Raw genomic sequence first — 15,208 nt, 5'->3', positions numbered from 1 at the left:
GTTCATTTGTTTTCTGAATACATGTCAAAGCTAGTGGGAGCATAAGTGTTATGCTTATATGATAATAATCATCATGATAGTGGGAGCATAAGTGTTATGCTTGTATGATTATTATGGCGAGTATTGCAAGTTAGCAATATTAATTATAGAAAAACAAAGATTCAATTTGCAAAGTTGCATGGGTTGAAAAGTTGTTTTAATATAATTAAGGGAGAGAATATTATACTTCATTTCAAAATCTAAAGCTTAGATTGAGAAATTTTAACATTTTCAGTCAAAGGATACATTGTGTGTTCTTAAAATTCGATTATGATTACGGCATCCCTTTTCATAGTTTGAATTGTGAGAACATGACACATAAAATATTATGGCAAAAGATTGGTAAAGTATCATATCTTTATGTAAGACATTATGCATCGTGTCCCATACGCTTCGGGTATAGGATCGATTACAAATGCTATAATATTTTACCATTCTAAAATTTTTTCAAATGTCTAGCGCATTAAGAGGGAAAAAGGACTAGAATTGGTTTTGGCTAAAATATTTAAACAACCATCAAAGGACGATCCAAAGTTCGCTGAGGATTGATCGCTTGTAAGAAGTTGGAAGTATGGTATTGGATGGACCATATCGACATTATTATGAATAGATAAGATTCTATTACGAATGAGTTGTCATATGGAAAATGTGGAAATGTTTCCATATTGGGAGTTGGATATTAAGAATCTATGTCTAGATTAGAAACTTTTATGCAAGAAGGATGTTCAAAGGAATGTACTTTGAATGTGAAACTTCTCGTCTATGGAATTGTCTTGTAACAATGTCCGATATAGTACTTCATAATTTCATTAGCCAAGTCTTGGTGACTTTTGTGCTATGACTTTACGAAAGGATCGTTGCATAAGATGTTAGAATCTAGCATATTCTAATAGTAGCAAAGAACCTTGTGTTCTTACACTAACGATAAGGATTGAGAATTGTGAAATGAGCATCATTGAAAAGGTTTTTCAATTGATCTATTTCACAAAGTAAGGACCATAGGAAACATAGTGTGCATGCTTTATGCATGGGACAGCTATTGTTGTAATTTGAGTAATAAGTTGATTTTCTAAAACAGTAAACGATAATAATGAGTAATCAATATGGTGGTTAAATAGAAGTTTTTTATTTACTCTCACAAGTTTGAGGCCATATAGGATTAAGTATTATTATTATGTTTCAATTTGCATGTTTTGACTTCCAGAATAACTAGGTTATTCAAACATCCACAGTCGGTCATACGTTGGAAGTAAGTATGAAGGAAGACTGTCATGAAGAGTCTGTAGATTGTCTAAAAGGTTTAGACATAGAACAAGTTTGCTGCAGAGTTCATGAGTGCTTTGATAAGATTAGAGTATTGGACTAAACCCATGCTCACTTGGATCACTTCATGGTTTTATCACGAGTGATTAGTGAGACGATAATATTGTATATTCTTGAAACCGAGACGTGTGAGTTGTTATTTGTTGGTCGGTTGCACATTGATAATAAGTAAACGCACCAGTAACTTGGTGTTATAAAACTTATTGTTGTGTGTGATTCGATTAGTAAATGCAAGCGAGCATTTGAGTCGAAGTTTATCCATTCCTTTTATCCAAAGTGGGATAAAAGCGATATTTGTGGGCCTCTCGATGATTTAGTGATGACACCTAAGCGCTTGGCCAAGCCGGGACTAAGTTGATGTGTTCAATTGTAGTCTGTTGTCAGTCATCATAAATCGGAAGTCGGAAAACAGTATAGAGAGAATGATTGAAATTCATGTCTTATGTCTATAAGATATCTTGAGAATGGAGGAATATATAATCCCTTATCTAGAGGACACGCTATCTGATAAGATCAGAGTTGACAGTGGCTTTTGAAAGCTACGATTGCTGATCAGGTTCTGAAGTCATACAGAAAATAGTTATTAGACTTATCCAAGTGGGAGACTATTGGATTAGTGTCTAAGTCCATAACTATTTTGGTATGTACTTGACCCGATTATGAGCATGGTCCTTTTGGGTTGCCTTCACCATAGCAATATGTAGGATGATTTAAGGAGAAAAAGGTTTAAATATGATTTATTAATATATTATGAGAATAATATATTAAAGGAGAAATCATATTGTTTAATTAATATTAGTCAAGAATTAATTGATAATTAATTTTGTGGCTAAAAGAGATTAATTAAATTTAGGGGATTGGACTACAATTATTTGATAATTGAGTTATTGGGCTAAGGAATGCTAAAGGATCAAGGGGTGAACGAAATTATGATGGAAGTCCATCATATTTTCGTCCATGGCCTTATCCAGAAGGTTCCATGGGTTGCTTAGAGTTTAAGCTGTCCATTAGGGTTTTTACTGAAACCCTAGCAGCCTACACAAGTATATAAAGGACCCCTTAGGCTCCAAAAACGTGGACAACTGATTCTCTAGGGTTTCTAGTCGTTTTTTGGGCAGCCTCCTTTCTTCTCCTCTTCATCCAAGTTGTATATGGTGTTTGTGACTCCATTAGAGGTGCAACACTTGAGGCACGAAACTTTCTAAGGCCAATCCAAGTAAGGAATTGATTCTTATTGCTATATAACAATCAAAGGTAATTCTCTAAACCCTAATTCAGTTCATAATATGTTAGATCTAAGTTTATTAGTCTTGGATTCAAAGCATGTACAATAGAGAAACCTAGATCCAAGCATTAGGGTTTGTATGAGCACATAGGATTGTTTCTTATGCATAAAACCCATTAGAATTATGGGGAGAAAGGATTAAATATGATTTATTAATATATTATGGGAATAATATATTAAAGGAGAAATCATATTGTTTAATTAATATTAGTCAATAATTAATTGGTAATTAGTTTTGTGACTAAAAGAGATTAATTAAACTTATGGGACTGAAATTGTAATTATAAGATAATTGCAATTTGGGCCATGGATTGCCTTTTATTATAAGGTGGACGAATTATATGGGGGAAGCCCATATGAGATCGTCCAAGGCCTTGTGGAAAGGGCTCCATGGGTTGCTTAGGGCTTAAGCATCCAAATTAGGGTTTCCTTGTTAGATAACCCTAATTGCCTCACTATATATAGATCCCTTAAGGACCAAAAACGTGGACAAGCTTCTTGCTAGGGTTAGAACACGTTTTGGGCAGCCTTCATCCTCTCTCCTCTTCATCCTCTTGCTTATGGTGTTTGTGAACCATTAGAGGAGTGACACTTGTGACTCTAAGCCTTCCAAAGTCAATTCAAGGAGGAATTGGGATTGTTATTGCTACATAACGATCAAGGTAATATCATAAACCTAATTATATGTTAATATTGATTTCCATATGCTAGAATTAGGGTTTATAGTCTTGGATTCAAAGCATGTACAATAGAGAAACCTAGATCTAAGCATTAGGGTTTGTATGAGCACATAAGATGTCTTATGACCAAAACCCATCAGGGCCGTCAACTCGTCGAGTCCCTAACCCTTTACTCGTCCTTATCCACGTCTCGACTCTTCGAGTTTGGCATTGACTCAACGATTTCCTTTCTTGTATGAACATCGCATGAAACTCATCTGACTCGCCGAGTTATATGAACACTCATCGAGTCCACCTTCATCTAATGAACAAGTCCTGTCATCGACTCGTCGAGTTGCATGAACAACTTGTCGAGTTCATCTTCAATCTTAAGAAGATTGCCTTGGACTCGCCGAGTTTGTTCTAGTACTCGTCGAGTCCCATGAACTCCAGGTCTAAAATTACGTCCAATGCGTTGGGTCACTCTTTCTGTCCGGTTACAACCCTTCTAACACTCAACTGAGTTCTTTTGACCTTCAATAGATATGGGACTCAAAACCTTGGACTCGTCGAGTCCCAGGAACGGACCCGTCGAGTCGATCACGTCCACACTCTAAATCCTCGATTTCTAATGTATAACCTTTGATCAAAAGATAGATCCAAGCTGCTACAATCGATCTAGCACGTAAAGTTACAAACTTTACGTGCTTGCATGGGACTTTGAGCTCAAAAAGGCATAAAACAAGCTCTTATGACGCATGGGACCTTTCATGGGTGCAAAAGCAGTCCCCAACTGCCTTGTGACTCCCTTAATGACGTGATTCAGAAGCTCTAACCCCCAACCATGTTTGCAATCATGGTTGGCCATCAAAAATGGCTTATAAAAGCCCTAAATCTCCCAAAAAAAGGATCTAACAAATGAAAGAGAAAGGTTACAACTTTTTACCTTCAATGAACTGTAGAAGGTGCACAAACTCGGGTTCCCTTGGTCTTTACTTGCTTCCTCAAGCTTTTTTCCTTCCTTCTTAAGACCACAAGCACTAAAATTCACCAACAAGGCTTAGATTGCTTCAATAACGGCTAGGGTTTCAATGAGAGGTGTCTTGGGAGCATAAGGGACGTTGTGCTCGACATAACATTATTAGGGTTTTTGTCTAGACAAAGTCTACTCGTCAAGTCCGGGACCCGACTCGTCGAGTCCATAACTTAAATCCCGTGTCCCGTCCTGCTTCTACTCGACGAGTGGGTCCTTCAACTCGCCGAATGCAAGGCCAAAAATGCACAATACTTAGAAAGAAATACGTACCAAGACCCATGTGCTACATGCTCCATGAACCCCAAGTTCTCCATTAAGTCCCAAGTACTCCAAATGCTCAATAAGAATGCTCCAAATGCTCAAGTCACATTTAAAATTAGGAATACGAATGGTATTGTTGTTGCTGTTGTTTTTTTTTTTTTTTTTTTTTTTTTTTTTACTTTTTTATGTTGATGATATAGTTATAACTAGTAATTGTGAAATTGAAGTAAATAAAGTAAAGGATTTTCTAAAATATAAATATTTGATTAAAGATTTGGGGAAGTTAAAATTCTTTTTAGGAGTCGAGGTTATTGATAAATATAATGGAATTTTTTTAACTCAATGCAAGTATTGTTTGGAATTGATTCATGAGTTCGGGAACTTAGGATGCAAACCTGTAAAAACTCCTTTGTATTTGAATTTTGTTACTTAATTATAACTAGACCTGATATTTCCGTTACTGTTCAAACACTTAGTCAATTTATGCATTCTCCAAGAAAGTCTCATTTGAATAGTGTTATGCGGGGTTTGAGGTATTTAAAATAAAATCCTGGTAAAGCTATTAGTATTTCTAAAATTCAAATTCCTTTGTTATGTGCTTATGTGGATGTTGATCGGGAGAAATGTGTTTCCTCTAGGAGGTATGTTACAGACTATTGTGTTTATTTTGGTAACTCATTAATCTCTTGGAAAATTAAAAAACAAGACAATGTATCCAGATCATCTACTGAGTCTGAATACAGTGCATTGGGTACTGTTACATGTGAGATCACGTGGATTCTTAAACTTTACTTTGATTTGGGTTTTAAAGGTCTATTTCCTATGATTATGCAGTTAAGCTTGCACTTAATCATGTTTTTCACGAGAAAACCAAACACTTTGAAGTGGATGTTCATTTTGTGAGAGATAGAGTTTCAAAAGGAATTTTGAGGATTGTTAAAATTGCATCAGAAAAGCAAAGGGCATATATTTTTACAAAATCTTTAACTTCAAAGCAACATGATTTCTTATGTTCTGAATTGGGTTTATATGATCCATTTAAGGTTAAGTAAGTTTGTTTCCTCTCTCAATGTTCATCTTGAGAGGGGGTGTTAAAAATATAAAATATTTATTGCAAGATTGACCTTGAGAGTAATTCTGAATCTTGGGTATAATCTATAAATGTGGAAAAGCTAATTTCTGAGTATAGTGTAAGATTTTTGTTGTATTGGGCGTGTTTTGTATTATTGTTATTTTGCAGGGAATGGGACTCGTTTTCGTTAAATGTAGAAAGCACGTGGATCTGTCTAGATGGGTTTGAGTCGGGTAAAGTCCGACTTTGATCCATGGTTCTTGACCCAATGTATATATTGTTTGATTCAAGTCTTGAGAGCTCGTTATTTAGATCAACTTACACTCACACACTCTTTAGTCTCACCTGTCTCGTCTTCTCCATTTTTAGAGTTTCAGTCCAGATTAGGGTTTCTCTATTTGTTCTGTGAATCTTGTTCATAGTTCTGTACTTATTTTTGTTTCTATTTTTTGTTTGAGTGAGAGTGATTTCTTGTAGATGAGGTTTCTGTTGTAAGTATCTGAAAACCAACTGGATCTTGTTGTTCGTAATAAAAGATATGTTGATGTTGTCAGTTTAATATGTTTTTTTACCATTGCTGCTTCAAGCAAATTATAAAAAGAGGAACACATTTTGGGAGGAAGATGTTGAAAAGGGAACACTATTCTTTAATAACCACTCCGTCCACCCCTTGTAACATATTTTAGTAGGGGTGTCGAACGGGTAAAATTTTCAGGTTTCGGGTAGAACGGGTATTTCCTTAAGAAAATAATACCCGATACCTGACCTATATTGTAATTCGGGTTTTCGGTTTTTGGGTATTCGGGTTTGAGGTCGGGTCCGGTAATTATCGGGTATACCCGAAAATTTCTTAAATGACACTTATTGATAATTTTTTATTTTTTTTATTTTTACATGTTGGTTGGTTTAATAAAGAATTTGGTAGGAAAATACTTCATACAATTAACAAGTACATATATAATAACAATACAAATCATTATAATATGTTATGTACTTTTTTAATTCCATTCCGTGCGATAGTGAGAAACTGAGAATTGTGATGACGGTTCAGAACTTCAGCTTCAGCGTCGTATTCCCTTTGCAAGTTTGCGTCGACTGTTGAGCCGTCGTTCATAAAAAGGAAATGAAGGGTTTAGTTTTATTTGAAGTGTGCGTACGTGACTGCATTGTATATTTGGTATTATTTAAAAAAAGAATTCGGGTATTCGGTATACCCGAAAATAAATATTCATACCTAAAATCCGGTCTATATTATTATCGGGTTAATCTATTACCCGAATGTTTATACCCGTTACCCGTTCTACCCGACCCATTCTACCCGAATTCGGAACAGGTCGGATGGGTACAACGAGTTTCGGGTTTTTTCAACAGACCTATATTTTAGGTCTCAAAATTCTCTATCTATGTTAATGCTATTTTTTGAACTACAAAATATAAATATAAATAAGAAAAAGGTTCATATAGAAAAAGTTATATAACATATTCTTTCTTTACATATATTATTTTTAGTTTTCCATTATACTTATATTTCACATATTTGAGATCCAATATAAATAAGTTATAAATCAATATATTTTTTTTAGGTTTGCAAAGTAAGTTGATATAATTATATTTCATATTTTTTATTAAGTTGATGCAAAAAAATAAATAAATAAACAAATAAAATAAAAAATAAAAGAAGTGATTCCACTCTTTTTAAAACGAAGTAAAAAAAATGCAACATAAGTGATCTATCTAATTAGCTGACGTCTAATGGGACAATTGGGAGTCATTTTCACATAAAGCAGCTGTGGCTTTCTTGCATTTAAATTCCAAGAGCCGTAACTCTTGTCAATGACTTGTATATATTTATATGCATTTATATGCATTAATGGTTTTTTTTTCAATGATTTAGTTTTATTATTACTTTATCACCAAACCGATTGCTATTTGTTAGATTAATTTAGAATTATTTTCTACCTTATAAAATTAAATTTAGAGATAAGATAATCATAATATAAAAATTAAATTTAGAGATAAGTTAATCATAATATAAAGTAAGATTGATTTTGGTTTGTTAAGGTTTAATTATTTTTTTCTTTGATAAATATTTAATCATAATATAAAGTAAGATTGATTTTAGTTTATTAAGGTTTAATTATTATTTTCTTTGTTAAATAGTATTGAAATACGTGATTAATAATTAAAATATCTATGTCAAATCAAACTTACTAAAAAAATATTGTTTTAAGAAAATTGATAAGATTAAAAAGACTAGGGTAGTTGTCATAAACATTATTTTATCATAAGGTATGGACTACTCGGGAGGTAAGAATGGAACGACTAAAATACAATACCAACAATGAAACTTTTTTATATCGCTGGGCTGGGCAAATAATAATTTGACAATAAGATTGAAAATTCCTTAGAATATTGGAAAGAAACCTGACATTACATCTAATTAATCATATATTTAAACGAAATTGACACTTATACTTTTGTGTGTCATGATGACATTCAACGTTAAATCAGTGTTTCCAATATAAGAAAAGTGTCTAATTTGAGAGAGGAGCATTTCTATTGAACCCCAACGTAAGTGCTAAAGCAAGTGTTGTTTACTTTCAATATAATGATCCAACGGTGATATGATTAAATTTATTATAAGTTATATGTAATATTTTCTTTATTTAATGCATTCCAACCATTTAATAGAGAAAACTAGAAAAATAGGTCTTTTTATCTTTCATATAACTTTATCTTTTAATTCATACAATCTATTACTCTACAAAGATTAATGTAGTATATTTTTTAAAATATACATATTTCAACCATTGTTATTAAGAGCGAAATCTTGGTTGTTGGATTGTACATCCTAAAAGTAAAAAATGATCTAAATATAACTTCGACTACCATATTGAATGTCAATAGTTTCGGTTGTTAAGCAACTTAAAATTCCTCTGAGCTGACCTAAATTATACATGTTTCTTTAATGATCCTTCATTTTGATCATGTTTTTTTCCACTACATCTTAAGTCTAAAATTATATAGTGATTATGGGGCATTAACTCAAACCCAGGGGGTTGCGCTCCCTTGTGGGTTCAAGGGGCCACAACAAGGACCTCCACACCTTGGATAACACAATAGGCGCTTCACATTGACCTCCCATAAGGAGTCAGTCTCCTTAACCTCATATTTTGTTGTGTCTGATATTAAACTTGTCTTATATTCAAGTGCATGCTTCACCATCTAACTTGTATTTAACAACAATTTATATTCCCATTGACACTCATGTTTATTCCAATTACACTAAATGATCAGTGACACTAAAATGAATAACAAAATTCTATGATTGTAAGATTGTATAATGACCCGATCCCACTTTTTGTGTATGTGTGTTTTTTTTAGTGTATAAAAATGTAAAGTCGAAAAGTCTTCACTAACACTAGAAAATTAATTTCACATATTATATCAATAAACCAACATTTAGCCATAAATATTGTCCTTTTGACTCAAAATTAAGCCTTAAATTTTGTCCTCAAAGTCGAAAATTGGACATTACATATCACATAAAGCCAGTTAGAGCCTCATAACTTCGCGAGTTATTTATTTATTCTATGATTTTATGATTGTTTACAAATATACATTTTTTATGTATCACATTTTGATTTCGTTGCACTTGATAAAAAAGTTTTATGAGAAAAAATAAAGGAATTTGACTTATTAAGGTACTTAAGTATTTCAAATGTTCACATATGGTAATATTGTTTTTTTGTACTCATTTACCCAACTAACTTGTTTCACTCGTTCACAAATAACCAACTTTACCGGCTATTGTAGGTTTTGGGTGATGTGGCATCTACGTGGCTTGTACGCTGCAATACTCATCACCTACGTGACATTGAGAAGTGTTTACATTATAAGAAAGGTGAGATACGACTGCTTATTAATTAAAACCCTAGATCGATTGATCGATGACATCTTCTTCCTCATCCTTTTCTTCCAAACGACAAGACGAATTGCAACCGGATCATCCATGTGATTGCGACTTGCCATCTCGTGTGAAGACATCAAGAACCCCAGACAATCCTGAAAGGAAATTCAGAGTTTGTCAAAACTCACTGGTAATTCATATTTTTTACTTCTTCTTCATCCTTCAATTTAACATGTTTTTATAAATTTCTTGAAGAATGGAAAAAGTCCAAGCTGTAAATTTTGGCAATGGTTGGATGAGGATGAAGGGAGGAAAGATGGAAGAGGGCACTACAGGATGAAAGCAGAAGAAAGCTGCAATCTTATCTTGAAAATTTGTACCTTGGAGAATAAAATCAGCATATGCATGATGAAGATTGAAGAAGAGAAGAACAAGAATAAACAAGAACTTGACAAAATCAATTGGAAATTGTTTACCCATAGACTTGCATTAATTTTCTTGTTTCTCTTGTATGTCAAAATGTTGTTTTAAATTATGTATTATGATGTAGTATGACTAAATTATGTATTATGATGTAGTATGACTAAATTATGTATGTTTTTGTGATGTTTTCAATGAAAAAGGTTATATTCCATCATTGGAATGGAATTGCATATTGTAATGGAATTGTACATTGTAATGGAATTATTATTAAACTTGGTAGTATAAAAGATAGTAATAAACATGTTAATGGAGTTGAATCATTGGAATGGTAGTGTACAAAACTTGTAATGTTATTGTGATTGCACTGTAATGGAATTGTGATTACAATGGATATTCTAAAAGATGGTAATAAATTATAAACAATACAAATGGTATTAGAAACATGTGCAAAAGATGGTAATACATTATAAACATTCCAGGGAACATTGACTTCAAAAGATGTGTTAAAAGTTTTACATAACATAGTTAAACATTCATTACACCCAAAAGATGTGCAAAAAGTTAAACACTACACACTTAAACATGCATTTAAGCTATTCCAACTAGTTTTCAAAAGATGTGCCAAAAGATTCCAAAGTTAAAAGATGTCAGTCAAAGATGCCAAAAACATTAACAACAATGCAATAAGCCAAAAGTTAACCCAACTCATACGGATTGTCATCATTGCTTCCCTGTTTTCCCTCCCACATCTTTCTTATCTTTAGTTTTGTAATTATTTCTGAAGGTTTCCTTGCCCTCTTTCCCACTACAACTTGAAAAGCTGGTATTTCCACTTGATCTTGAACTACAATTTGGTTAGCATCTTCAACTTGAACTTGCACTTCAGGTTCAACTTCAGCTTGAACTGCAGGGTGAACTTCAACTTGGTTAGCATCATGAACTTCAGGATGAATTTCAGGTTCAACTTCAGCTTGAACTGCAGGGTGAACTTCAACTTGGTTAGCATCATTAACTTCAGGATGAATTTCAGGTTCAACTTCAGCTTGCACTTCATCTTGAACTTCATGTTGCACTCCATCTTGGACTTCAGGTTCTACTCCATCTTCAACTTCAGGTTGCACATCATCTTCAAATTCAAGATCAAAAGAGTCAACATCACTTTCAGGTTCTATTTCAACTTCACTGTCACTGTCAATATCACAACCTCATCTTCAAATTCAAAATCAAAAGAGTCAACATCACTTTCAGGTTCTATTTCAACTTCACTGTCACTATCAATATCAACTTCATGTGCCAATGCAACCTTCACTTTACCTGTTTTGCATTACTTGAAAAGTTAAGTTATGCCAAATATATTAAGTTATACAAGTTATATATAAATAAATATATCAAACATACCAGCTTTCTTGGATTTCTTTTTCTTTGAACTTGCATTTGATGATTCCCCAATTGGTTTCTGAGGATAGGTTGTTCTATTATGCCCACTTTCCCTACATATGCTGCATTTCATCACACTTCCTCTTGTTGTGATTGAATGCTTTTTTCCTTGGTTTTCCCTTTCAATCTGATCCCTTTTCCTTTTTGTTGATGGTCTTCCTGGTAGCCTTCTCCTTTTGGGGGGCAATGGGCTGATGTAGTCTACATGAGGCCACATGTCACTACCATTTAGTGGGTTAATGGTATACCTGTAACAGTTTAGGTACATTGATGTGGTAAACCATGGTGACACATACTCCTCTACATCCCTGTTGAGGCTTGCAATGCAAGCATACCCATGCACAAAAGTAGACCTGGCAAACGTGTCGTGTTGTGTCGGGTTCGTGTCGTGTCAAGACATTAAACGGGTTGAGAGTGCTTGACCCTAATCCGACCCATTTAATTATCGTGTCGTGTCGTGTCAACCCATTTATTTTTGTGTCGATTTCGTGTTGGGTTTCGGGTTATGCTTTAAACCTTATAAATATGTTGTGTCATGTCGGGTTGAAATATTTTAAAGGTTAAAAAAAAAGTAAGAGTCATGGAGGAAAAAAAATGAAATAATGAAAGTTGGGAGGTGGAAAGCAAAAAAAAGTATACTCTCTCCATCTCATATTTATTATCTATTTTTGACTTTTAAAGTTTTTATTTTTCAACTTTGTCCTTAAACATTTTTATTTGTGTAATAAATTAATTGATAAAACTCATAACAATGAAAAGATATTTAAAACACAATCTATTCATACATTTTGCATTTAGTGTTATCATGGTTGCAGAAATCGGGATTAATCGGCGATTAATCATTGATTAATCGCGTGACGTTCTCCAACCGTCGAGGATTAGGGCATTAATTGGAAATTTAGGATTAATCGGGTTTGGCGGGATTAATCGGTCAACGAAAGTCAAAAAAATTGAAAAAAGTAAAAAAAAAGTCAAAAAAAGGTCAAAAAAATTTTAGAAAATTCAAAAAACCAAATTCTTTTTTACTCCAAAATTTTCAAGTTTTCAAATTTTCAAATATTATACCAAAATGTTCATATTTTCGTATTTCCTAATTACAATTTTTCTTATTTTCTAATTTTGAAGTACTTGTTTTTCTTAAGATATATTAATATTTAATTAATTTTAATATTTTATTAATAATCTATGATCCCTGATTAATCCTTGATTAATCCCCGCCAAGATCGATTAATCCCTTAACACCAGTCGACTGTCGGGCTACCGTCAAACGATTTTTACAACCTTGAGTGTTATATATCAAAAACAAAAATATTTAAGGTCAAATTTGGAGAATAAAGACTTTGAAAGTCAAAATTGGACAATAAATATGGGACGGAGGTAGTTATAACTTTAGAAAGCAAAATGAAAAGAGTTAGAGTTGGGAAGCAAATGAGGTAGGTAATGAGGAGGAGTAAAATTAAGTCACTTTTGAAAGTATCACAACACATGCATTATAGTAATCAAAGTACAACAAAACATTGCATTAATAGTAATAATTTTACATGGTTACATTACAAGGTATCAAAGTAATACAAGTAAATATAAGTAAGTACGGCCTGACACTAAGCTATCTTCATTAACAGCTCCGAGGTGTACCTGTCTAATGCTAACCTGAGAATACAAGTTATTTGAAAAGCGAGTATCAACATTTTTACAATGCTGGTGAGTTCATAAGTATTTAGTGGCATTTCATTCAAATAACTTTATAAAGTAATAGTTTAAGTGTTTACAGTGTATTAGAGTTCTTTCCAGAAAATCCTATGTTTTCTTTAATAAAAGCAGCCTTCTACCAAGACTGGTCAGTGATGTGTGGTAAAAAGTAGTTTTCCCTAAGTTGCTATCATTATCAAAATACTGAATTTGATTATTGAGGAAAGCAAAAGACATCAGGGAATATCATATGCCTCAGCAGTGAGGACTGTTGACTAAGGCAAGGAACCATAGACTCCAGGAAAGTATCAAACGAACGACACACCTGGTTCAGTCTAACAAGTAGAGACACAGACCCCAGAAGGTACCAAATGAACGGTACAACTAGTAAGGTCTAAAACAGTGAATACAGACCGCAGACAATATCAAATGAAAGGTACGTCTAGCAAGGTCTAAAACAATGAACACAGTGAATACAGTGGATTCTGTTATTACAGTGGATACAGACCCCAGACAGCATCAAATGAAAGATACGTCTTGTAAGGTCAAAACAGAGGAGACAGACCCCAGACAGTATCAAATGAAAGATACGTCTTGTAAGGTCAAAACAGTGTGACTCTGCAAATGAATTACTAGCAGACAGTGCAAATTGTTGGCGAGATACCGTTACCTTAAAGCCATGAATTATAAGGTAACCCGGGATACTCGTAACCATACTTACTAGAGTACTAGACACCCTACAAGCGTCTAAAATGTGACATTTTCCACCCATTGGCTTGGTAGGCCAGGACTGTAGCTAGCAGTCTGGGTGCGGGGTTGTCAATCCCGTATAGATCTATACACACAATGTCCGCTCTCCCTACAGGAGACTCTGGTTACCAACTAGACGATGGAGAAGGCCGTGTCCTAAAGATGCATCCCAAATAGTGGGTAGAGACTTCCAACTAGTGGGTTTCTAATGTAAGTGTTGAACTAGAGGTAGAGACTCATAACTGAACTGACTGAAGTAACCCATATGTCTATGCTTGTGTACATAATATATAACTAATGAATCAAACGACCTTCGGATGGACATCCGATCCCACCAGACCACATCTCAACGAAGAAAAGGAAATAGGGCGGACAAACCTTCCTAAGTCCTTCAATCATTATTTATATGCATCTATACAAGCACATACATACATCTAACTACGCTTGAGTGTGTATCAAGTGGAATCATACAGTGAAGTATAAGTGTACAGTGTGGAATAACCGACTTGTGAAGTATAAGTGTACAGTGAAATATCAGAGTCGTGAAGTATAAGCGTACAGTGAAATATCCGAGTCGTGAAGTATAAGCGTACAGTGGGATAATCGAATCGTGAAGTATAAGTGTACCAAGTATAAGTGTATCACGAAGTAGAGACGACAATAAGTGAAGTAAGAGTGTCTATCAAGTATAAGAGGCTACAAGTATAAGCGATATAGAGACAAAATCCGGTATAAGCGTATCGCGAAGTGAAAGCGTTATCGAGTAGGAGTTTAAAATAAGTAAAAGTGAAGCAACAGTAACTAACAAGTAAAAGTATATATGAAAACCTTGGAAAAACCTTTATACTCAGGAAAATCGCATTTTGTATTCTTTGGTAAAATAAGTGTGAAAACCTTTAGAAATCTTTGGAACCTTTCATAAATCAGTTTGAAAATGGAACTTTGATAAAGCAGTAAAAGTAAGAACTTGAACAAGTGAAAACCTTTTAGAAAGCCATTTATAGTGTCCTACTCGGTAAAACAGTGTACAGTGTCGTAAAATCTGGTGCATGCGGGTTATCAATCACATGTGATTGATATGATAACTGGCATGTTTAACTTGTATTCCCCCCTATAAAACATGTAAAAATATTTAAAAGGTTCATTCAAGGGTATGAACTCACCTGGTGTAAGTAGGTCCGACGAAGGTGTCGTTTGGGGGTTCGGTGTCACGCAAGGACTTGAACACACACAATGACCTATTTAACATATGATAACATATGTTCACATACAATTAGCATATTTAATACTAATTAAACATATATACGCGCTCACAGGAGCGGAA

The sequence above is a fragment of the Lactuca serriola genome, chromosome 8 (genome assembly GCF_051521515.1).
Source record: "Lactuca serriola cultivar US96UC23 chromosome 8, Lser_US96UC23_V15, whole genome shotgun sequence".
In the NCBI taxonomy this organism is placed as follows: Eukaryota; Viridiplantae; Streptophyta; class Magnoliopsida; order Asterales; family Asteraceae; genus Lactuca; species Lactuca serriola.
This window is presented reverse-complemented; position numbering follows the sequence as displayed.